The following is a 25163-nucleotide window of genomic DNA, read 5'->3' on the forward strand; positions in this document are numbered from 1 at the left end:
GCTCGCTCCCCGCATGGCAGGGGGTTGGACTGGATGACCTTTGGAGTCCCTTCCAGTTCTATGGTTCTGCGATGCTACCTGCTCATGCTGTCCATTTTGCCCCATCAGGGCATTTGTTAAATCATCAGAGCCAGCAGAAGCATCTTCTGAGAAAAACAACTCTTTAAAAAATAGACCTTGGACTACCCATTGGACTGCATGTTCCTGTACCCCCCAAAGTATGTGGGCAATGCCTGATGAAGTCTCCTTCCACAACAGAGGGTTCATATAGGCAAATGCCTCTTTGCCTTAACACAACTTCCATCCTCCCTGAACCTTGGTCACAGCAGGTGGGACACAAGGGAGCTGGAGTCTAGACACATCTGGGGGTGGGGTGGGCGTAGGTCCCCAGCTAATCGTAAACACACCATGGATGAGTTGATGTCATTGCGTTTCCACAGAATCATAGAATTGTAGGGTTGGAAGGGCCCTCAGGGGTCATCTAGTCCAGTGCAGGAATCTCAACTAAAGCATCCAAGACAGATGGCCATCCAACCTCTGCTTAAAAACCTCCAAGGAAGGAGAGTCCACAACCTCCTGAGGATGTCAAACAGCTCTTACTGTCAGAAAGTTCTTCCTGGTGTTTAGTCGGAATCTCCTTTCTTGCAACTTGAAGCCATTGGTTTGAGTCCTACCCTCCAGAGCAGGAAAAAAGAAGCTTGCTCCATCTTCCCCGTGACAGCCCTTGAGATATTTGAAGATGGCTATCGTATCTCCTCTCAGCCTCCTCTTTTCCAGGCTAAACATACACATCTCCTTCAAACGATCCTCATAAGGCTTGGTTTCCAGACCCTTGATCATCTCGGTCGCCCTCCTCTGCACACCTTCCAACTTGCCAACATCCTTCTTAAATTGTGGGCTCCCAAAACTGGATCCAGAATTTCAGGTGTGGTCTGACCAAGGCAGAATCGGGTGGGGCTATGACTTCCCTTGACCTGGACACTAGACTTCCGTTGATGCAGCCTAGAATAAAGGTAAAGGGGCCCCTGACCATCAGGTCCAGTCGTGTCCGACTCTGGGGTTGCGGCGCTCATCTCGCTCTATAGGCCGAGGGAGCCGGCGTTTGTCCGCAGACAGCTTCCGGGTCATGTGGCCAGCATGACAAAGCTGCTTCTGGCGAACCAGAGCAGCGCACGGAAACGCCGTTTACCTTCCCGCTGGAGCGGTCCCTATTTATCTACTTGCACTTTGATGTGCTTTCGAACTGCTAGGTGGGCAGGAGCTGGGACCGAGCAACAGGAGCTCACCCTGTTGCAGGGATTCGAACCGCCGACCTTCTGATCAGCAAGCCCTAGACTCTGTGGTTTAACCCACAGCGCCACCTGGGTCCATTTGCCTTTTTTTTAATGCTGCTGCTGCATCACCCTCCAATGAAGGAGAGCTCACAATCTTCTGAGGGAGTCTGTTCCACTGTCAAACGGTTCGTACCACCAGAAAGTTCTTTCTGACGTTTAGTTGGGATCTCGTTTCTTGCCATTTGGATCCACTAGTTCAGGGCCTACCCTCCAAAGCTGCGTCTTGTGGCATCTTCCGTGTGACAGCTTCAGATACCTCTCTGATTTCTCTTCTCCAGGCTGAAAAATACCCGTCTGCCTCACCTGCTCCTCAGCTTGGCTGCACAGCAATGTCACAAACCATTTCAGCGTTGAGGCCAAAGTACATGCTCTCAGTGAAATACCGGGAGACTTGTTGCGAATATCCCTACCCCGCTATCCCTAGCTCTCTTAAAAGGTGTGTGTGTGTGTGTGTGTGTGTGTGTGTGTGTGTGTGTGTATTTTGTCGAGCAATATAAAACGGTTACGAAAGTCCACCATTTCACCTCAGCGCTAGTGACAATCCCCTTACCTTCCAAGTCCCGGACTGCAGAATCCGGGATTGGCAGCCGTGTGACACCGGAAGTTGCGTCGACGTAACTTCCGGTGTCGCTTTGCCCTTCTATGGGCACCAAAAATGGCCACCGCCGGCTTCAAAAGTAGCTTCTACGCATGACCGGAAGTGCGTCGACGCAACTTCCGGTGTCAGCCCGCCCGACCAAAATGGCCGCCGCCGACACCGGAAGTCGCATCTACGCACTTCCGGTCATGCGTAGATGCGACTTTTGAAGCCAGCGGCGGCCATTTTTTGTGCCCATAGAAGGGCAAATCAGAAAAAAATTGGCCGCCGGCAGGAGAAAATAATGGAGAAAAACGGGAGACGAAGTGATACGGGGGACCACCGGGAAAAGGTAAGTAAAAACGGGGGTTTCCCGGGGAAAACGGGAGACTTGGCAGCTATGGACAATCCCTTAAAAGAAAAGATTCCTGGCAAACTTAACAAAGAAGGAAAAACACAGAAAGATGAGAAAATGCGAAGGAGAGAAAAAGAAAAGAAAACCCCCAAACACCACCAGTTCACCTTAAGGATACAATAACCATCAGTATATCCGTTGTAAATTCAAATTGCAAGTCAACCTAAGCCGTCCAGATAGGTATCTCTGTGAGATTAATGTTTATATGAAACATGATAAAATGTAGCCTGGGCTCTGAGGTCTTCAGGCCATTGCGTAATAGATGGGGGGGGGAGTGTTTACCCTTCCAGGCTTGTAGCAACAGTCTCTTAGTGGCCGTAAGTGCTCACAAAATCCACTTTCTACTAATCTTCCATTGATACAGTGCAGGATGTTCAACAAAAGGGCAACAAGAAAAAAACGCAGCTAAGAAGTTCAAATCATATATATGACTGACACCCTTCTTTGGAAATTTAAGCTAATATCCAGACTTTTAACATTCAAAACTGTAGTTGCAGAAACCTATAGGTGTATTAAAACATAATATTTACAGTAAAATAAAAAAAATTCCTTCAGTAGCACCTTAAAGACCAACTAAGTTTTTATTTTGGTATGAGCTTTCGTGTGCATGCACACTTCTTAGTTGGTCTTTAAGGTGCTACTGAAGGAATTTTTTTTATTTTACTTCGATCCAGACCAACACGGCTACCTACCTGTAACCATAATATTTACAGTCACATGGTTCTCCAAGCACGGGCTTCTTCTAACTTCCAAACAACTGTATTTTCCTCGCTTTTCAGAGCTCGGCACTTTCAGCCTTCTGTATCCCTGTTAAGGTTATGCCTTGCAGCTCCTATGGGAGATTCCCACTTTCACCTTCTCCTGTAGCTTTGCTCTCTTTCTTCCAAGCAGAGAAGAAGCGCTCCAACACTCTGTTCAACTTAGCAGTGTTCACAGTGGATTCTAACACACAGTCATCTTGCTGCACATAAAATGGGGTCTCTCCTTCACGAGATACCTCCCGACATTAGCCAATCACATGAGAACTCTCTAGAATTCAGTAATCAACCAGTTAAATGTAAACACACAGTAATGCATACAAGCACCTACAATTTCAGTGAATTAAATTACTATACCTAATGCAGCGTTCCACAAGCTGGTGCCGCCCAGGTAATTGGGACTGGGTCATGATGGAAGTCTGAAACACCTGGGCAGCACCAGCTTGGGGGACGCTGCTCTCATGAGGTGACAGGGAGCGTTCTAAGAAAAAAACTGCTCCTTTCCCCTTATGCATAGCTGCCAAGTACCCCGTTTTCCCCGGGAAACCCCTGTTTTTTACTTACCTTTTCCCGGTGTTCTCCCGTATCACTTCGTCTCCCATTTTTCTCCGTCATTTTCTCCTGCCGGCGGCCATTTTTTTCCTTTCCGATTTGCCCTTCTATGGGCACCAAAAATGGCCGCTGCCGGCTTCAAAAGTCGCATCTACGCATGTCCGGAAGTGCATAGACGCGACTTCCGGTGTCGGTGGTGACCATTTTTGGTGCCCATAGATGGGCGGAGCGACACAGGAAGTTGCGTCGACGCACTTCCTGACATGCGTACAAGCGACATTCGAAGCTGGCAGCGGCCATTTTGGGTGCCCATAGAAGGGCAAAGCGACACCGGAAGTTACGCCGACGCAACTTCTGGTGTCACACGGCTGCCGGTCCTGGATTCTGCAGTCCGGGACTTGGAAGGTAAGCCCTTATGGGGTACCCGAGAGCCCGTATAGAGTCCTTATGTAGGCTCTCTATCGGTAGGAGAAAATAACAGAGGCCAACCAGAGAATATTGAGAAGCAAAGCAGCTAGTAAGCCTGATCGTTATTTAACTGTTGCATCAGGCAGGATTTGTGAGCACAGAGACAATGGGGAGTCTTTCCCCATTTCTGTCCAAACTGCAGATGAATAATTGAGGTCACTGAAAGAGTCAAAATGGCTTTAGGACTGTTTTCCTGTACTGTTTCAGACACGTGGTTTATATATTTATGTATGTGTTTGCCTGATACATTTATGAACATTTATTTTATACCTTAGACCTTATAATTCTCACAACAGGGAGAAAAATAGCTAGGGAGAAACAGCCGACTTCCACTAATGTGACTTCCAGATAAGCAGGCTTGAGGACTCTTGGAAGTCTTCATCCAGCAGTTTAGGAACACAGCAAAACGCTTGCACGGGGCTGGGCTTATACATTTTGATTTCCACTTCCGCTACGGTGCTTCTAGCAGGGCTAGGTGAAACCTAGCACATTTGTGGCTTCTTTACTCAACTCTTACTTGTCAACCATTAACCAAACCGCAAAAAATAAAAAAATAAAATAAAAAATCAGCTTCTATTCTTTGCTCCTGTGAAATGTCAAGCTGCTAATTCCTCTTCAGAACTCCCTCCCTGTAGCAACGATCCTCTCATAAACCTTTGCGCCATTTCTATCATTAAAAAAATAAAACAAAACCCAACCAAACATCTTTTCACTGGAGAATCGCAGAGGGGGCGGTTACCCTGGTAACGCTATTTATTTTATTTTTTGCTTCCCTTTCAGCGGAATGGTTATAGTTCCACGGGTTCACGGCATGTGCCGGCGATTTGCGCAGGAAGGGCAACACGCCCTCCTTGAAGAGTCCTATAAAAGGGTTTTGTTGCCAAGGTGTCCCTGCGAGATTAAATGGACATCTTAGTGGATTGATTTCCTGTTCGTTCTTCTGAAAGGTATCGAAGGCTCAGCCTGGCCTCCCTCCAACAGAAGCAGATGTGCCGTATAAACCGCCGAGCTTCTATCTTTCCTAGCTTTTAGAAATTTGAAAACCAGCCAGATCTCTCAGTGAACATGCAAGGATTAAAAAAAACCAACGAACCCGCAAGCCAGTCATATGCAGTGGCACCTCTGGTTATGAACTTAATTCGTTCTGGAGGTCCCTTCTTAACCTGAAACTGTTCTTAACCTGAGGTACTATTTTAGCTAATGGGGCCTCCCGCTGCCGCCGTGCCGCTGCTGCACGATTTCTGTTCTCATCCTGTTCTCATTTACTCTTGCATTTGATGTAAACCACGTTGAGGTTGTTTACAAAAAAGCTGTGTATAAATTTTATGAGGTGAATAAATAAATGCTCAAGTTTAGGTCTTGAGATGATATTGAACCTTATTCAGCACACTTGGTACCAATTTTGGTCCTGGCTCGTACACCAACAGCAGGGTAACCCAGACCAGTACCAATGATGGCAGGCAGGTGTAAGCAGCCTAATTGCATCGCAGTGGAAACAAGTTAGGCTGGTTTCTCAGCAATCTCTTTGGCTAACATTCCTTGGGTGGTACTCACATGTTTACAGACCCGTAAACTTCCTCCTTTCCCTGGGACAATACAGGACGTTAGAGAGAAGTCGCCACTCCCTACCTTCTAAACCATGGGGCGTAGAACTTTTCCTTCTCGCACCCAGCTGACTTAAATCACCAGTAGGTCCTGGGATCTCTTTGAGAGTTGCAGCATTCTCAGAATCCACCACCTGCAAATGATAAAAAAAAGAAACACCTGGGATTACTTTGTGGGTGCAAGTAATGGATGACCTCTGAATTTCTATTCTGCAGAAGCGCAAATTATGTAAGTCGTTTTGCTCTAAACGTTTCTTTCATAATAATGGCATGAACGGAAGGGAACTTTTCCAAGCATTCTGCCCCTCTCTCTCTCTCTCTCTCTCTCTCTCTCTCTCTCTCTCTCTCTCTCTCTCTCTCTCTCTCTCTCTCTCTCCCATTGCCAACAAATCTTGTGTTTCAAATGTGTTTCTGTAATTTTCCATGTTGGAATATTATACCAAGGTTTGCTGAGAAATCTGCTGCTGCTGTTTATGTGGGGAGAACGCGGTCCCCATGACAGGGTCGGATTTACTTTGAAACCAATGAAGCTTAAGCTTCACTGCCCCAGAAGCTACTTTAGTCTAAAAGGTAAAGGGACCCCTGACCTTTAGGTCTAGTCGTGACCGACTCTGGGGACTCTGCGTTATTGGCCAAGGGAGCCGGCGTACAGCTTCCAGGTCATGTGGCCAGGATGACAAAGCCGCTTCTGCCGAACCAGAGCAGCACACGGAAACGCCGTTTACCTTCCCACCAGAGCAGTACCTATTTATCTACTTGCACTTCTTTGCGTGCTTTCAAACTGCTAGGTTGGCAGGAGCAGGGACCGAGCAACGGGAGCTCAACCCGTCGCGGGGATTCGAACCACCGACCTTCTGATCGGCAAGCCCTAGGCTCTGTGGTTTAACCCACAGCGCCACCCGCGTTCCATTGCTTAAGAAAAAAACGGGTTTAGTAAACCCAATTTGAGTCACATGACGAAAAAACTATAAGGCATAGGACTTTTTTTATTCACACCGGTGACTTTGACATGTAAGATAAGCCAGTAGAGCAATTTTAGTCAATGTCATGTAACACCCTCACTGAAGAAGATAACAGTGGTTACCCAGACCTCGTTGCTGGTTGTGAAGGGGGCCCCTTAACAGCTCAAGCTTCAGGGCCTCAAAAATTTAGGTCTGCCAGTTCCCCCTGGTGTCTCACAGTCTGTCACTCCTGCATGCCACTCTCCAGTCGTCTTGTGTAGAGTTGGGAGATACCCCAGGGGTCATCTACTCCAACCCCCTTGCAATGCAGGAATCTCAACTTCAGCATCCATGGCAGATGGCTGTCCAAACCTCTGCTTAAAAACCTCCAAGGAAAGAGAGCCCAGCAACTCCTGAGGGAGACTGTTCCACTGTCAAACAGCTCAGAAATTTCTTCCTGAAGTTGAGTCGGAATCTCCTTTCTTGTAACTTAAAGCCATTGGTCTCCGCCCTACCCTCTGGAGCAGCAGAAAACAAGCTTGTTCCCTCTTTCACATGACCCCCCCTCTTTAGATATTTGAAGACGGCTGTTACACCACCTCTCAGTCTTCTCGACACACCCAATCCCCTCCTAAGGCTTGGTTTCCAGACCCTTGATCACCTCTGCACATGTTCCAGCTTTTCAATGCCCTTCTTAAACTGTGCCGCCCAGAACTGCACACAGGACTCCAGGTTTGGAATAAAGTGGTGCAATTAGTTTGCTAATAGCAAGATCGTGAAGCTGAGGACAGATCGTGAAGCTGAGGCTCCAATACTTTGGCCACCTCATGAGAAGAGAAGACTCGCTGGAAAAGACCCAGATGTTGGGAAAGATTGAGGGCACTAGGAGAAGGGGACAACAGAGGATGAGATGGTTGGACAGTGTTCTTGAAGCTACGAACATGAGTTTGACCAAACTGCGGGAGGCAGTGGAAGACAGGAGTGCCTGGCATGCTATGGTCCATGGGGTCACGAAGAGTCGGACACGACCAAACGACAACAAATTAGTTTGCTATTCCTTTCTTCCCTCAGAACATGGCAGAAACTCTAAAGTTAGTCCAACCGTTGCAGAGTTGGATTTCGGGGGCGCAAAGCCAGAGAGGTGTGCCCAGCACGAAGCTGCAGAGAGCTTTAAAATTAAGAATCTTGATCTGCTGACCAGGCGCTGTTCTGAGAGTGCGTATTAGTCTCGTAATTTTTCCTCACTGCCTGTGGATCCTGAAATAGCTATTAGCTATCCCTGCCAAAACACGCACTCACACACACAGAGGACAGGAAGAGTGTCTTCGGGGCAAGCGTTAAGCACATCTTGGCCTACTTATTCGTTTTTTACGTAACCGTTTATTTATTTTTATTTCAAAAGTGTGTGCAACGAACAGAGGCAGATAAATAGCCGTAGGCCAGACCTGCGAGAGGCCCCTGTTTTGTCTGGGCAACCTGCTCTGCGGACGGGAAGTCCTGTTACTGTTAAAAGGACAGGGGCTGATTAAACGGAAAGCTCTTGTTGGCAGAGCATCCTTGCTCCCCGGAGTAATGGAGGTCAGGCAGGTTGCCAAGGAAACGCGCTCAACCTTGAGAGGAAGGGCTTAGAGCTACATCACCTGGCGTCAGTTTGATGGGGGGGGGAGCTTTTGGACCAGGGCTTGGAAAAGGGGGCAGCGGGTCCAAATTCTGGATGCAGCAAGTCGCCATGCAGGGGATCTAAAATGGAAGGGCTAAACTGAGCGGAGTTGCCGGAGAGGATGGGGGAATGCAAGAACGGAGAGCGGGAAAGCTCTGAACCTTTTTCTCTTATGGGGTGTGTGGAAGCTGAAGGGCCTGTTTTGAGGTAGGAGGCGATGTCCTCGTTTTCCTGCATAATAATACCGTAGTGCAATGCTGCATTGCCAATAAGCAGGGCCGTCAGCTGCTTAAAGAAATCTTTATTAATCGAATCATATGAGTTTTAGGCACTATAACTGTACCACTTGTATAGTTGGAAGGGACCACAAAATACAATACAATAAAATAAAATAATTAATAATAATATACTATTTATACCTCAGCCATCTGGCTGGGTTTCCCCAGCCACTCTGGGCGGCTCCCAACAGAATATTAAAAACACGATAAAACATCAAGCATTAAAAACTTCCCTAAACAGGGCTTCCGACCAAAGTGTTTAGGGTTGATGTTGAGCTTTTCTTTTCTTTTTAGCCCAAAGTTGTTGAGCTTTTTTCGAGATTGAAGTTGTTGAGGTTTTTTTTTAGGATTTTACCCCAGCTCCCAGCAGATCACTAAAGACAGAATAAAACATCAAACGTTAAAAACTTCCCTAAACAGGGCTGCCTTCAGATGCCTTCTAAAAGGCATATACTGTAGTTGTTTTTTTCATTGACACCTGATGGGAGGGTGTTCTACAAGGTGGGTGCCACCACCGAGAAGGCCCTCTGCCTGGTTCCCTGTAACCTCACTTCTTGCAGGTAAGGAACCGCCAGAAGGCCCTCAGAGCTGGACCTCAGGGTGCGGGCTGGACGATGGGGGTGGATCAAATCAGAAACCAGGATGGCTTTTGTAAATCCGGGACTGTCCCTGGAAAATAGGGACACTTGGAGGGTCTGACAGTCTTCTCCACTTACTAGCATGAATTAGCAGTTAATAATAATAATGATAATGATAATGATAATAATAATAATAATATTTTATTGTTTATACCCCGCTCATCTGGCTGGGGTTCTCCAGCCACTCTGGTTAGCTATAGCATATATAAAAACATAATAAAACATCAAATGTTTTAAACCTCCCAATACAGGGCTGCCTTCAGGTGTCTTCTAAAAGTTGTGTAATTCTTCATCTCCCTGACATCTGAATGGTGGGGTTGGAGACGCTACTTCAGGTAGCCATTTGCAGTGTTGTTTTGCCCCTTCCATGGGGCTTTTGTAGATATTGCCCCTATTTCCAGAAGAGCTCAACTGGAGAACTTAGGGGGGATACAAATTCACTCCAGGGTGGAATCTAGCCACATATAAAAAACACTTTGAATTTTCCATAACGCTCACCTTCACTATGTAGTGTCACATTGTATATAGCATCATAGAATCATAGAGTTGGAAGCAGGAAACACCATCAAAGCATTCTTGACAGATGGCAGTCAAGCCTCTGCTTAAAGACCTCCAAAGAAGGAGACTCCACCACACTCCTTGGCAGCAAATTCCACTGCCGAACAGCTCTTACTATCAGGAAGTTCTTCCTAATGTTTAGGTGGAATCTTCTTTCTTGTAGCTTGAATCCATTGCTCCGTGTCCGCTTCTCTGGAGCAGCAGAAAACTCACTCGCACCATGAGTGTATTAGCCACAAAGGTGTACAATTAGACTCCTTAAATTTATCAAGCCATTTTACATAAAAAATACTATGTATGAATTAGCATATTTATACAAGAGAGAAATAAATGAGATCAATCCCAGCCCAAGTTACCAATTCATGTCAGCTTCCTCTTCCTCTCTCCACAAGAATCTGTGGTTTTCTCTTATAATGTCAAGGTCAGTCTTGTCATTTATTGCACTTAAAGCACACGTAAAATGTTTTATTTGCAGCTGTATAACTGAGTCCCAGGTTTCATTTGAAATCCTGTATTATTATTATTATTATTATTATTATTTCTTCAATTAAAAATTCAGGGGAGCAAGAAATTCAAGCCATGTACAGTTCTGGCTCCCCTTACACCTCAGTCCATAGCTGGAATCAGGGTGAAATCAGGGTGTGTCTGTTCCTATGACTTCTGATTTAAGGGCCTGCTGGATTTTGTAGACATCTCAGGGGAGGAGTAAGAACTTGCTTTCTTTAGAAATTGACTGCAGATGTAAACCATCTTCATTGACTCAAAACATTGCATCCGGGTGTTGCCATAGTAACAAAGATGTTCACATATCTCTTATGGGGGAAGGGGAGGGGTAAGAAGAATTCCAGAATGATATGGTCCACGAGACTGCAGTCAGCTGTTTGCCAGGCTACAACTTGCAATCTAAATTTTGAGGAAAGGACAGAATGACAGGCCTGGGCGGAAATCGCTTAAATGTCCCGGAAAATTCAGATGTACAGCAACCCATGTCGGAAGCATTAGTTTGGGGGGATTTCACAAAAAACAGCTCTGAAACCCAACAACTTTGGCCAACTTTTTTTGTGTCCAGATTTTCACTTTTTGACATAGGGCAACCCTAAATTAAAAGTGCTCATTCAACAAATCCACTTACAAAAGCACCAAATGACGGGGGTCTTTTGTGGTCGGGGAAGTGGTGGGGGCCATGCGTGGAAAAGCACGAGATGAATGAATGGGAAGAATCATAGAATCATAGAGTTGGAAGAGACCACCAGGGCCATCCAGTCCAACCCCCTGCCAGGCAGGAAACACCATCAAAGCATTCTTGACATATGCCTGTCAAGCCTCTGCTTAAAGACCTCCAAAGAAGGAGACTCCACCACACTCCTTGGCAGCAAATTCCACTGCCGAACAGCTCTTACTGTCAGGAAGTTCTTCCTAATGTTGAGGTGGAATCTTCTTTCTTGTAGTTTGAATCCATTGCTCCGTGTCCGCTTCTCTGGAGCAGCAGAAAACAATCTTTCTCCATATGACATCCTTTCATATATTTGAACATGGCTATCATATCACCCCTTAACCTTCTCTTCTCCAGGCTAAACATACCCAGCTCCCTAAGCCGTTCCTCATAAGGCATCGTTTCCAGGCCTTTGACCATTTTGGTTGCCCTCCTCTGGACACGTTCCAGCTTTTCAGTATCCTTCTTGAGGTTAGAAGCAGTTCAGCAAGCAAATCGGGACCAATTCAGGATGACGGCTCATTGCCTAATAACCACCCCACAATCAAATCGGGGTGGACGCACAAAAAAAAACAGGTCATCTGGATGGGCCCAGAGGATCTTGTGCCAAATTTAAAGGCTCGACAGATGTATTGCAGCATGAGCTGTTGTGGTCCGGAGCCCATTTTGTGAGATTCATGACATGCACTCCTCGGTTTTCAGGGTGTGAGATGTGTCTGATAGCTTGCTCTTTTTCTCGCACTGTCTGTAGGGGAGGGAGAGAGGCCAAAAGGCCATAAAACAGTAAGAGGCAGGCGCATGTCTGCAGAGCCCAGATGTTTGTGTAAGATAAAAAGTGGCCATTCATTTCATGCCAGCTAAAGGTGCTCCTTGATCCCTGCAGATGGTGACAGCAGTCACGAAATTAAAAGACGCCTGCTTCTTGGGAGAAAAGCAATGACAAACCTAGACAGCATCTTAAAAAGCAGAGACATCACCTTGCCGACAAAGGTCCGTATAGTTAAAGCTATGGTTTTCCCAGTAGTGATGTATGGAAGTGAGAGCTGGACCATAAAGAAGGCTGATCACCGAAGAATTGATGCTTTTGAATTATGGTGCTGGAGGAGACTCTTGAGAGTCCCATGGACTGCAAGAAGATCAAACCTATCCATTCTGAAGGAAATCAGCCCTGAGGGCTCACTGGAAGGGCAGATCGTGAAGCTGAGGCTCCAATACTTTGGCTACCTCATGAGAAGAGAAGACTCCCTGGAAAAGACCCTGATGTTGGGAAAGATTGAGGGCACTAGGAGAAGGGGACGGCAGAGGACGAGATGGTTGGACAGTGTTCTCGAAGCTACGAACATGAGTTTGACCAAACTGCAGGAGGCAGTGGAAGACAGGAGTGCCTGGCGTGCTCTGGTCCATGGAAATTAAACAAAGGGTCTGCTGGTTTCTCTTTAAGGTTTCCAGACTCAAAAGAGAGAAGGGCAATTAATGGCACAGAAGTCCTGTCCTCTATTGAGTCTGGCAACCCTACATCTAACATAGATAAACACACAACAAAACATTAAAACATTAAAAAAGTCCCCATACTGGGCTGCCTTCAGATGTCTTCTAAAGGTTGTACGGTTACTCATCTCCTTGGCTTGAGGGTCACATAACTCCACCCCCTCCAACGTTTCTCCAATGAGGATAGGAGAATAAGTTTTTGTAACTTTTATATAGGATCTGATTGTTCCTTTTAATGTTGGATGTTTTGTTATTATTTTTATGTGTGTTGGAAGCCACCCAGAGTGTGGGGCAACCCATCCAGATGGGAGGGGTATAAATAAAATATTATTATAATTATAATTATAATTATTATTAGGATGTCCTCAGGAAAAGCGGGACATTTCAGGATCAAATCAGAAACCAGGGCAGCTTCTGTAAATCCAGGCTGTCCCTGGAAAATAGGAACACTTAGAGGGTCTGTCCAGGGACCCCCAAAGCCCACCATTATCCTGATGTTCCCCAGATCCCCCGCCCTCGAACTCGTGACTTTTTGCCCAGTGCTGACGGCACATTTTCAAGCTTATCTCTGCAGCGCGTTGGGGTAGAAGAAACAGGCTTCTGTGCGAACTTGGAGAAGCTCGAGCGGAGGCTTATTAAAGCAAACTGAACAGCCCGCAGCTGTTTTAACAAAATGTGGGTCACGTCAGAGCTGCCGGAGCGTCGCTTTTACAAAGCGGCCTGCTGTTGCAGCGAGCGACTGATACGGCGCATCATGAGCCTCAGTTATCGCCCTCAAACAGGTGGCGCTTTTATTCATGTGTGAGGCGCACGCAATGTGCAAACACTCCAGAAATAAAACGTGTGTGTTTTCGCAGGACAGAAGCTCTCTCGGCTGATTATCTATTTCAAACAAGCCAGAGACGGAATTGTTGCAATGGCCTCTCGCCTGCTGCAAGGGACGGGGCGGTTGTGTGACTCCCTCATCCGTCCCCAAAGGTGACCCTGATAATCGCAGTCACACAAACACACAAATTGGCAGGGAGGAGAAGAATGAGTTGCGAGTCCCGGACGGGGAGCAGGCTGTCATTTTCACTCAAGGAAAGAAGGTTGACTGAGCATAGACTGAGCACTGACTGTGCTATTGTACGCCACGCATAAAAGAGAAACCTACCCCTTATGCATGCCTTCGAATGCAAAGGAACGGGCAGCCCAGTGTCAGTGATTCCCATTGACGTCAATGGGAACTTTAGTTTAAGTCATGGGTAGGCAAACTAAGGCCCGGGGGCCAGATCCGGCCCGCAGACAGTCTGGGAATCAGTATGCTTTTACATGAGTAGAATGAGTCCTTTTATTTAAAATGCATTTCTGGGTTATTTGTGGGGCATAGGAATTCATTCATTTTATTTTTTTTCAAAATATAGTCCGGCCCCCCACAAGGTATGAGGGACAGTGGGCCGGCCCCCTGCTGAAAAGGTTTGCTGTCGCCTGGTTTAGGCACTAACCTGCAGGTTTCCCTGGGGGATAAAACAGGGCAAATGCAAGTGTGGATGAACTCTGTTGGTGCAGAGTTTAAGCCATAAATATTGTACTGTATGTGTGAAACATTCAGAAAAACTTTCTCACATTAAGAGCTGTTCGGCAGCAGAACATACTCCCACGAGAGGTGGTGGACTCTCCTTCCTTGGGGGTTTTCGAGGAGAAGTTGGGGGGCCATCTGTCCTGGATGCTTCAGCTGAGATTCCTGCATTGCAGGGGGTTGGACTAGATGACCCTTGGATCCCTTCCAACTCTTAAGATTCTGTGATTTTATGAAATCCCATCTTTTTCTGTCCGGATATGTCTGACAGGGCCCCAGAATTTAATCAATAAATTAGTTTGACGAATCAATCAATCAGCTAAAAGTGCCTGCATTTAATCAGGCAGCATAACATTATTATTTTTTTAAAAAAAACATTTTTAATAACAACTTTAAAAAATGGCGGATGGCAAGCACCGTTGTAAAAGTGTTCCCCTGTTTCTCTTTGACACAGGAAGGGAAGCCTTTTCTACAAACGCTGGTAAGTCGCATGTGTGCATCCTCTTAACACTGCATGTTTCTTGCTTCAAGAATGATTGCTTTTACTCATGTACCTGCACTATTTTGCAGCTACTAATTTATTCCAGCTTGCTCACCCCCCTGCTTTTTAGTAGATGAATACAGAATCAACAACAACAAAAAAAGCTTTTCCAATTGGGTGGATTTTTTTTAAAAAAAAGTATATATTAGAATTAGGTTTTAAAACCTATTTTAATTGTTTCTTGTATTTTTTAAAAAACTTAAGTTAGTTTATTGCAGGATTATAAATCTTCTTGAGACGTGCAAAAGGCAATTCATAGATAAAATAATTTTTTTAAGTATATACTTAATCAGGAGCAGACAGCACAGTTTCCGCTTCGTTTGAAAGCAGACTGTGTATTTTTTAGGGCAGTGATGGCCAACAGGTCAATGGCGATTTACTGGTTCCCTAAAAACTTTGGCTCCCTAAAAAAATCGCAACAACTTTGGTAGATCACTGCCTGTTTTCTTATGCTGGGAGCAGATTGCAGTCTCTTGAAAGTTGGGCATGCCTGTTTTAGGGAATTCACCCATAAGTGCAAACACACAGGTTTCAAAAAAGTAGGATTTTCAGAGTTATTTCATATTTTAATTATGATGCAAGCATCGCTCACCACTCATTTAAAGGTACAGAGGCCACTTTTCAAGAAGGTTTGTGTGCATATTCACAGCTCTTTCGTCTTGACCTTAAAAAAATAAAATGATTTAAATGCCTGCTTCAAGGATGAAGGGGGAAGTGGGCTAATTGCACATCATTTTCCCCATATGCAGCACTATATATTTATTTAGAGAACTTATATACTGCCCTTTGCACAAGCCAGTGTGGAACAAACGGACCAATAAATAAGAAAAATTCATAAAACACCACAACCCTTAAACACACATCACAAATCAGCAAAGCACAGTTACTTATAGCGCCAGCCTTCAGGTCCCTCTTCCTCCAAACAGCTGCTAAAAAAGGTGTGTCTTAATTAGCCACCTAAAGCTATAGAGAGATGGGGCTAGATACACCTCAGAAGGAGGGGGTACCTCATTGGGGAGCCACCACTAAAAAGGCCCTTTCCTGGACTCCACACCACCTACCTCATACAGGAGGGCTTCACCTGCTGATTTGAGAGAACGGGTTGGCTGATATTGCACAAGGTGCATCGTATTCTTTATTTGAGCATTAACTAACTAAGCAGTGCTGTTTCTCAGCTTGTTCCAGATTGAACAGCGCTGACTTTGGCACAGAGGGCCAGGCTGGGCTCCGGTTTGCTCTCTGCTAAAGCATTAGCCACCTTGCCGTTGCTCCACAGAACCTGACATCACGTCAATTGTTCGCACCTTGTTTTTCAGAAAGCTAATTGCTGTTTTTGGGACACACTCCCCCACAGCTGTGAAGGCGCGGTTTTTCTTTTCAGGAAGTGAAAATAACATACACTCACTGCAGACCTATACCATAGAATCATAAAATTGTAGAGATAGAAGGGATTCCGAAGTCCAACCCTCTGCAATGCAGGAATCTCGGCTAAAGCATCCATGACAGGTAGACATCCAAACTCTCCTTAAAAACCTCCAAGGAAGGAGAGTCCACAACCTCCTGAGGGAGACCATTCCACTGTCAAACAGCTCATACTGTCAGAAAGTTCTTCCTAAAGTTTAGCCAGAATCTCCTTTCTTGTAACTTGGTTCCACTGCTTCAAGTCCTACCCACCAGAGCAGGAGAAAACAAGCTTGCTCCATCTTCCATGTGACAGCCCTTCAGATATTTGAAGATGGATATCCTATCTTCTCTCAGTCTCCTCTTTTCCAGGCTAAACATACCCAGCTCCTCATGAGGAATGCTTGGTTTCCAGTCCCTTGATCATCTTGGTCGCCCTCCTCCAGCTTGTCAACATCCTTCTTAAATTGTGGTGCCCAGAATTGGATACAGGACTCCAGGTGTGGTTTGACTAAAGCAGACTAGAGTGGTACTATGACTTCCCTTGACCTGGACACTATACTTCCGTTGATGCAGCCTAGAATAGCATTTGCTTGTTTTGCTGCAGCGTCACGCCGTTGACTCACGTTAAGCTTGTGGTCCACCAAGACCCGCGAGATCCTTTTCACATGTACTACTGCTAAGCCAAAGAACTTGGGCCCACCATCCAAATCATAGAATTATAGAGTTGGAAAGGACTCTGAGGAGCATGTAGTTAAACGCCCAGCGGTGCAGGAATATGCAGCTGTCCTGCACAGCGATCGAACCTGCAACCTTAGCTAACCACCTATCCTGAACAATCCTGAATGCACTTGTCTTAGAGCTGTGGGTTAGGAGTAGAGCATCAGTTGTCGGCATGATGGAGGAGACTTTGCAAGACAACTTCCACTACTGCTAAGAGTGAACACTCGAGAGAGGGCCAAGTGCCACTGCATAGGCTGTTTGTTTCAATGCCTGCATTGAGCCTGAGGCACATTCAGCTGTTTGTGTGCTGAACTCTGTCCCCATGCAGCCAATCGCCCTGGATAAATATTTCCATAGGAGTAGCCTTCTGCAACAAACACAGCAGAGTCCTGCCACACCTCAAAAACTAACATCATATAACTTCAGGGCCGTCTTAAGCACCCCTGGCGCCGTGGAGTGATGGATCGCTCCGCGGTGGGTGGGTGGGCGCTGCGCGCTGCGCGGCTGCCACAGGCGCTGCTGCCACAGGCGCTGCTGCACGGCGGGTGGGCAGGCACAGCACGGTTGCGCAGCTCGCGGTGCCCTCCTGGCGGGCCGGCGCCGTGGTGCCCTGCGCCACCCAGCCTGGCTGTAGGGCCGGCCCTGTATAACTTGCTTATATAGTATGTCGGTTAGTCTTTAAGACGCCCGCAAGACTCTCTTGCTGGTTTTTCCTTTCCAAGCGACAACTGGAGATGCCGGGGATTGAACCAGCATAACAGCTGGGGGGGGTTGCACATCTGCTTTGCATGCAGAAAGTCCAAAGCTGAATCATTGGCACCTCCAGTTATGGCCTAAAACCCTGGAAACAGCTGCCAGTCAGTGTAGACAATACCAAGCTTATTTGACCAATGGCATGACTACTTTATAAAACAACTTCCTGTGTTCCTGGGAGTGGAACAGCAGATGGTTAGCAAGGTTTTCTCCCAGTCCTGGGAGATCCCAGGTATCGAACCTTCGTCTTTCTTGTGTGTACGGCATCTGAGTGACAACCCTTCCCGGTGTCTCCTGAGCACAGTTTATGCTGCTGGCAGGGGCGCTGCGCATTAAATCCTGTGCAAGGTTGCACCAAGTCTGTTCCACGCAGCCTTTCCTCAGAGCTACGGCCCACACAAGTTCTCTTGGTGTGCAGCCTTGTGTGTGTGCGTGTGTGTGTGTGTGTGCGCGCGCAAATACACACTCTGTATAATTAGCCCCTAGTTATGAAGGGTGCTATAGGAACCAGCAGGGAAATAATGTGTTGCTCCAAATGTATAATGAAATTCAATTAGTGCAAATGGCAAAAGAACAGACAGTTTATGGGCTGCTGATTGGGTGGTGGTGGGTTTCTAATTGGAAAAGTACCAGTAACACGAGCTTCCCTATTATCTCTGCTCCACCTCCCACCCCAAAAGTCGGTAATGAAACTGGCATTAGAAGGAGCCTCTGCTGAGAATTGTGCTGCCTCCCCAAGTTAACTGTGCACGGATTGAATCTCCCTCTGATGCATTTGAGGAATTGCTTTGTGCGCACTTAAAAGAATCTTTATTTTTTTTCTTTTCTTAAAAAAAATGAAAGCTGTGGTGGTAGCAATAGATGGGAAAGGCTGCCACCGTTGACTCTGCCTTGCATGCCTCCGAGACCATCTCCTTTGCTGAATGAGCGAGTGCTGCGAAACACAGGGGTTTCTTTGCAAAACGCTGCAAAAAACAAAACAAAAACCCTGAAAAACTTTGGCACAGGTTTGGAGAGGATCCCAAATTTTGGGGTTCGGAGTTAATTTTCCTAGAGTGAGCAACCTTTGGGCATGGTGGCTAGCAGCTTTCTCCCACTTCTGCACCAGGAAAGGCTGGTTTCTGCAACCTGTAAAAATTACAGAATTCTAGCACGGTTGTGTAACTTCTCGCTTTGCATAATTCATTCTGCAGAGTTTTTAGCTTTCTTTTTTCTTTTGCATAATATATTTAACTGCTTGCCTGTCCTGGAGCAGGACAAGAAACTCATTGGGGTAGGGCAGCGATATATCCATAGCTGCCAAGTACCCCGTTTTCCCCGGGAAACCCCCGTTTTTACTTACCTTTTCCCGGTGGTCCCCCATATCACTTCGTCTCCCGTTTTTCTCCGTTATTTTCTCCTGCCGGCGGCCATTTTTTTCCTTTCTGATTTGCCCTTCTATGGGCACAAAAAATGGCCGCCGCCGGCTTCAAAAGTCACATTTACGCATGTCCAGAAGTGCATAGAGGCGACTTCCGGTGTCGGCGGCAGCCATTTTTTGTGCCCATAGATGGGCGGAGCGACACCGGAAGTTGTGTCGACGCACTTACTGACATGCGTACAAGCGACTTTCAAAGCCGGCGGTGGCCATTTTTGGTGCCCATAGAAGGGCAAAGCGACACCGGAAGTTACATCGACGCAACTTGCGGTGTCACACGGCTGCCAGTCCCGGATTCTGCAGTCCGGGACTTGGAAGGTAAGGATATATCCCATCCCTGTATTTCTGGCTTCTGTGATCATCACTGGTATTACATTTAAGCATATTCGAGGGGGTGGTCAGCAGCCACGTTCTGGGAAACTGCTTCAACTGGCCAGCTAAACCAGGTGAGGGTAGCCGACCAGTCTCGAACCCTTGTTGAGTTAGGGATTTCTCTTCATGCAAAGATAGGCTCTAGCGGATTGAGCAGCTAAACCAATCGTGGGTCCAGCAGTCAAGAAGGCAATTTCTGCACGTGCTGTAGAGGAAAGTGAGGGGCGGGTGGGGCTCGTCCACCTGGAAAGGTAGCCCATCTAGGAGAAGGAAAACTCTGATCCTAAACCTCAGCTGCCTTGCAGAAAATCTTCAGGAGAAGAAAAGGCTCAGGAGCAAACCGTACACAAATCCGGAGTGGAGTCCCTAAGACGGTTGGATGGCACCTTGAATGCCTCCTTCCATCAACTCCTGTAGCCAAGCTAGTGCTCAATGTCTTGCTCTGCTTTCCTTTGGACCAGGCTGAGAAGGGGGTCTCGTCGTCTGGGCAGCCCAGGACCTCCATAAACACCGGGCAGGCTTGCGTTCTGTGAGTGTGTGTGGGGGGGTGTCACTTGGGTGCACTCCATGGTCTCTTGAGACAGACGGATGCCAACCACAGCAACAAGGGGGTGGTCAGAAGGCACACGAGACCACTGCTTTGCTTAAGCTAAGCCAGGGGCTAGCGACCCTAGTGGGCACGTTTGGAATTTCGAGAAAGCGCCTTGGCACCAGTGGCAAACTAGCTGTCGCGTGTATGTGTGGGGAGGCACAACACAAAAGGGGTGCCACAGCTAAAATAGCAGACAAAGAGACAGGACTTCTAAATGGTGCAGGCATGCCCCCCATTGCCTCAATTCAGTTGTCACATTGATTGGGTGGGGGGTAAGGCACCTTAATCAGGCACCCTCTGCTCCCAGAGAGGAGCTGTTTGCCCTTCTCCAGTATTCCTTTTGGGTTGACATCCTCAGTCCTTTACTAAAATTGGATACTTTTCTGTCCCTAAGTGGGACAGAAGGCAAGGACTCAGAATGTTGTTGTTGTTTAGTCGTTTAGTCGTGTCCGACTCTTTGTGACCCCCTGGACCATAGCACGCCAGGCACTCCTGTCTTGCACTGCCTCCCGCAGTTTGGTCAAACTCATGTTCGTAGCTTCGAGAACACTGTCCAGCCATCTCGTCCTCTGTCGTCCCCTTCTCCTTGTGCCCTCCATCTTTCCCAACATCAGGGTCTTTTCCAAGGATTCTTCTCTTCTCATGAGGTGGCCAAAGTATTCACGATCTGTCCTTCCAGTGAGCACTCAGAATAGTGGGAACCTTTCCTCTGTCTTGCCAAATGCAAGGTGGTTCTTTTAAAATGAGATTCAGAAGGAATAAAAGACACAAGTGAGTGAGAAGATTAAAGATTTTATTCTAAACAGCAAGCAATATATATATATATATATACATACCAAGCAAGCACTTCCATCTGCCACTTGGAACTGTCAAAGTAACTCCCCCAAGTAGCCTCAGTTTGCACGGCTCCGCAGTCAGAACACAAGCTTCTCAAAAAACTGTGCCCACAACCATCCGATTTATAGCTAGCTAGCCTGTCTGGCTTGCCCGACTGGCTATGTGCAGATCATTCATTAGCCACCCCCTCCCAGTGCCTCACTTTCTCAAAACAGTGTCCAACATCAGAGAAGGTAAAGGTAAAGGTAAAGGGACCCCTGACCATTAGGTCCAGTCGTGACCGACTCTGGGGTTGCGCGCTCATCTCGCATTATTGGCCAAGGGAGCCGGCGTATAGCTTCCAGGTCATGTGGCCAGCATGACAAAGCCGCTTCTGGCAAACCAGAGCAGCACATGGAAACGCCGTTTACCTTCCCGCTGTAGCGGTTCCTATTTATCTACTTGCATTTTGACGTGCTTTCGAACTGCTAGGTTGGCAGGAGCTGGGACCAAGCAACGGGAGCTCACCCCGTCACAGGGATTCGAACCGCCGACCTTCTGATCAGCAAGCCCTAGGCTCAGTGGTTTAACCACAGCGCAGTGCCTCACTTTCTCAAAACAGTGTCCAACATCAGAGAAGGTACTTAGCACTATCACTTTCTCCCAACTGATTTAACAGGGGTGAGCAAACCTTTTCAGCAGGGGGCCGGTCCACTGACCCTCAGACCTTGTGGGGGGCTGGACTATACTTTTTTGGGGGGGGATGAACGAATTCCTATGCCCCACAAATAACCCAGAGATGCATTTTAAATAAAAGGACACATTCTACTCAGATAAAAACATGCTGATTCCCAGACCATCTGTGGGCCGGATTTAGAAGGCAATTGGGCTGGATCTGGCCCCTGGGCCTTAGTTTGCCTACCCATGGGTTAGGACATTAAAGGCTGTTATGCCATCAAAGAGCTTATCTTTTTTTTAAAAAAAGCAATTTATTCGATTTTTCAAATAAACACATTAAACACATTAAACAAAACAAAACATTCAACAACAAACACAACACACACAATTTTTCTCTTTTTAACATCTATTCCCCTATTTCGAATTCCCAATGCTCTGCCGAGCTTTGACTTCCCTCCCTCCCCTCATTTGGTTTTCTTATCAACTCTTATCTCGCAGTTCCTTTACTCCTTCTATTTAAAGTCATTTCCTAGGATTTATTTCAATCCTGCAAGTGTCTTTAAACTTCTGCAATTCCTCTCCATACAGTCCACAAATTTACTCCAGTCTTTTTGGAACTTTGCCTCTCCCTGGTTTCGGATCCTGCTAGTCAGTCTTGCTAATTCCGCATAGTCTATCATTTTTGTCTGCCACTCTTCGATCGTCGGTAACTCCTGAGCTTTCCATTTTTGGGCTAACAAAGTCCTTGCCGCAGTTGTCGCGTACATAAATAATACTTGATCTCCTTTTACAATCTCTTGTCCTCCATCAAAGAGCTTATCAAGAGGCAGGGAGGGGGAAGGAAAGGTAACCATGTCAGATCACTAACTCCTCAAAATACAATTAATCTTCCGGGTAGATTGCCCGTACACCTCCTAGAGCAAATCAAAGACCAGGAGGCATATACACCTGTCAGGCTGCCATTTTAACCTTGCCGAGAACCATAGGAAGCTGTCTTTTGCTGAGTCCAACCATTGGTTCACTTAGCTCAGTATTGTCAACATTGCCAGACAGGGCCACTTCCAGATTTCAGGCGGGGCTCCCTCACAGCCCTCCCGAGAGGTGCCAAGGATTGAGGCTGGGACCTTCTGTGTTCAAAGGAGATGGAACACCGCTGATGCCACTTACCTGGGAATGAGGGCCACCAAATTCCATAGGACTTCCTTCACAGTAGACATGGTTACAGTTGTGCCGCCAAGTTGGGCACAAAGGCAAGAGGCCTGTTCTTCTCCTACCCTTCCCTGTGGCTCCCTTGGGAATCCTGCCTCTTTTACAAATGCTTAATCCCTCTGCGTCGTCACCGTCGCGGCAAATGCATTGCCTGGGAATGCACATTTGGCGACGTGACCCCACAAAGCTGTTCAGTTTCTGTTCATTAGTTCTCATGGGAAACTTACATATTCTTGCTTCACACAGTTAACCCAAGGCAGTATCAATTTACTCTTGGCAGAAAGCCAAGGTCTGCCTGGCCTGGAAACTACTCTCTGATTGGTTAATGACCAGCACTGAACTCTGTTATCTAGGAATGCTAGCACAGTTGTTTCTTCTTGGGTGTTAGGAGTAGGGGTGCTGCGTATGGTTGAAGAGAGAGAGACAGAGAGGATTTATTTTGCTTTGCTTTGTATGCAGAAACTCTGCTGGTTTTATTTTCTTTTAATAAATCCTGTAAATAGTTATTCTGCGTCTAGCCGACTAGTCATTTCCACCTCAACTAGCTTCTGTGCTGTGCAGGAAAACTCTGCTACGTTTGGGCTAAAGCCACTAGAGCTATGCCTGACACTTCAAAATTCTAAGAAAAGCACCAGCTTAACACCTGGCTTTCTTCCTTGTGCTTTTCCTCGCTGCCAGTTACTCCTGAAGCGATTGGGTTCCTCTCAGCTGTCGGGGTCTTCATCGTCCTATTTGCGGTCCTCTTCCTCTTCATCAACAAGAAGCTCTGCTTTGAGAAGATCGGGGGCCTCCCCTGCTTGGAACAACGCGGGAAACGTAAACGCTACAAAGAGAAGTCGGCCGTTCATGAGAGTCTGGGTAAGCACCACCATGCTCCAACTCCTTAAACGAAATTAAATCTGAGTCGTTTAAGGAATAGATCGAAATCTGCTTTTAGCAAAACTTTCAATGGATTGGAACTGCTATCTTTTGCTTTCTGGCACCCGTTGGCCACATTTGCACGTCGCACAAAAGAGCCAACGTTTAGCCAGGATGGAGAACATTTCCCACCTCGGGCCCAAATGATTAGCTCAGATTCCTGTATTGCAGGAGACAAAGGTGCCGGCTTCTGGAGGCTGAGGCAGTTCCCCCCCCCAGTGTTTTTTTTGAGGGGTGGGTTCAGAGGGTGTTTGGCTCCACCCCCTGGCTCCTTACAGTGTTAGGACATCCCATCAGTTCTCCTCAATCAATTTGAGAAGATGGCACCTCTGGGCAGGGGGCTTGGAGTAGGGGTCCATTTGGACCCCTTCCAATTCCACAGGTGTATGATTCCAAGGGCCACATTTCCCTGCGGGAAACCTTCCAGGGTCCACATGCTGCTGCTGGTGGGGGGGGGCAGAGGTAAAAGTGGGTGGAGCAAAAAAACGTAACGGCAGATAAAGAGGTCTGGATAATGGCATTCAGCGCCTGGGCTCGAGTTTCCTCATGTTTATGTTTTTATGTTTTTACATATGCTGCAAGCTGCCCAGAGTGGCTAGGGAAACCCAGCCAGATGAGTGGGGTATAAATAATAAAATTATTATTACTATTATTACTGTGTCATGCAGAAGCTGGAATGATCCCATGCATAGCTGCCAAGTCTCCCGGTTTTCGCTGGATACCCCAGATTTTAATCCGTTTCCCGCTGTTATCCCGAATAGAAAAAAATAGTGTTTTTAAGTGTCAGGTGTAACTTCAGCCTGAACACAGCAGAGTTTGCGCAGGTTTTTCCGGAAGCTTCTGGTGGTAACTTAAATGACTAGACATCTGGACGCAGAGTAAAACTATATACAGGATTTATTAAAATAAAGAAAATCCAGAGTTTCTATGTACAGCTTTAGAACTCAAAAACAAAGTAAAATAAATCCTTTCCTCTCTGTCTCTCTCTCAACCGATACAGCACCTCTCCTCCTACACTGACCACACTCACCACACCACGTACTGTGCTAGCTTTCCCTGATAACAGGTCTCAGTGCTGATCCCAACCAATGAGAGCGCAGTTACTATGGCAGAAGTAGACCTTGGCTTTCTGCCCAGTGTTAATTGCTTGTCCTAGAGTTGATTGTGTGAAGAAGCAATCTGATGGTTTCTCACGCTACTAATTTAGCAAAACCCGAACATTTCCTACCTGCCAGGGAGGTTCCATTTCGGGTGCCCCTCTGCCCATGTCTGGGCACCGGAAATTGGGCAGCGCCGGCACCGGAAGTTGCTTGTCCAGACATGCGTAGGAAGCGACTTCTGGTGCCGTGCTGCTGCTGATCCCACATTTTTCAGCGGGAGACTTGGCAGCTATGATCCCACGTGAGTCTCAGGCATGCACAAATTCTCCAGGAAGAGGACTCCCGACAACATTTTGCTTCATTTCTACTGGATATTTTGATTGATTTATTTTTTTTGCATGCAAATGGGGGGTGGGTGGGTTTGTGGTTTATAACAAACTCAGGTTCGTTTAACCAAGGCTTGGAGTTGACTTGCTTTGAAAGTGACCAGAGTATTTTATAAGCCCCAACCAATGACAAGCCGAGAGTGTCATGGAAAAAAAAAGCAAGGCTAAAGTTGTGGACCAGAGGGGGAGGCAAAAGGGAGGCATCAAGGGCAGGT

At 46.8% G+C, this 25163-nt stretch overlaps 1 protein-coding gene across 6 annotated transcripts in view; it reads left to right on the plus strand.

Moving 5' to 3' along the window:
• The first annotated feature begins 5712 nt into the window (after positions 1 to 5712).
• The window catches only part of SYT16 (synaptotagmin 16), an 83091-nt gene continuing 63640 nt past the window's right edge, over positions 5713 to 25163 (plus strand). For 3 of the 6 annotated variants that reach the window (XM_060271374.1, XM_060271365.1, XM_060271383.1), the window contains exons 1-3: positions 5713 to 5937; positions 14497 to 14523; positions 23223 to 23402. The gene's annotated coding sequence lies outside the window, so the exon portion shown is untranslated. The remainder of the gene's footprint in view (positions 5938 to 14496; positions 14524 to 23222; positions 23403 to 25163) is intronic. The other 3 variants (XM_060271379.1, XM_060271371.1, XM_060271382.1) reach the window with 3 other exon arrangements.

The sequence above is a fragment of the Zootoca vivipara genome, chromosome 1 (genome assembly GCF_963506605.1).
Source record: "Zootoca vivipara chromosome 1, rZooViv1.1, whole genome shotgun sequence".
NCBI lineage: Eukaryota > Metazoa > Chordata > Lepidosauria > Squamata > Lacertidae > Zootoca > Zootoca vivipara.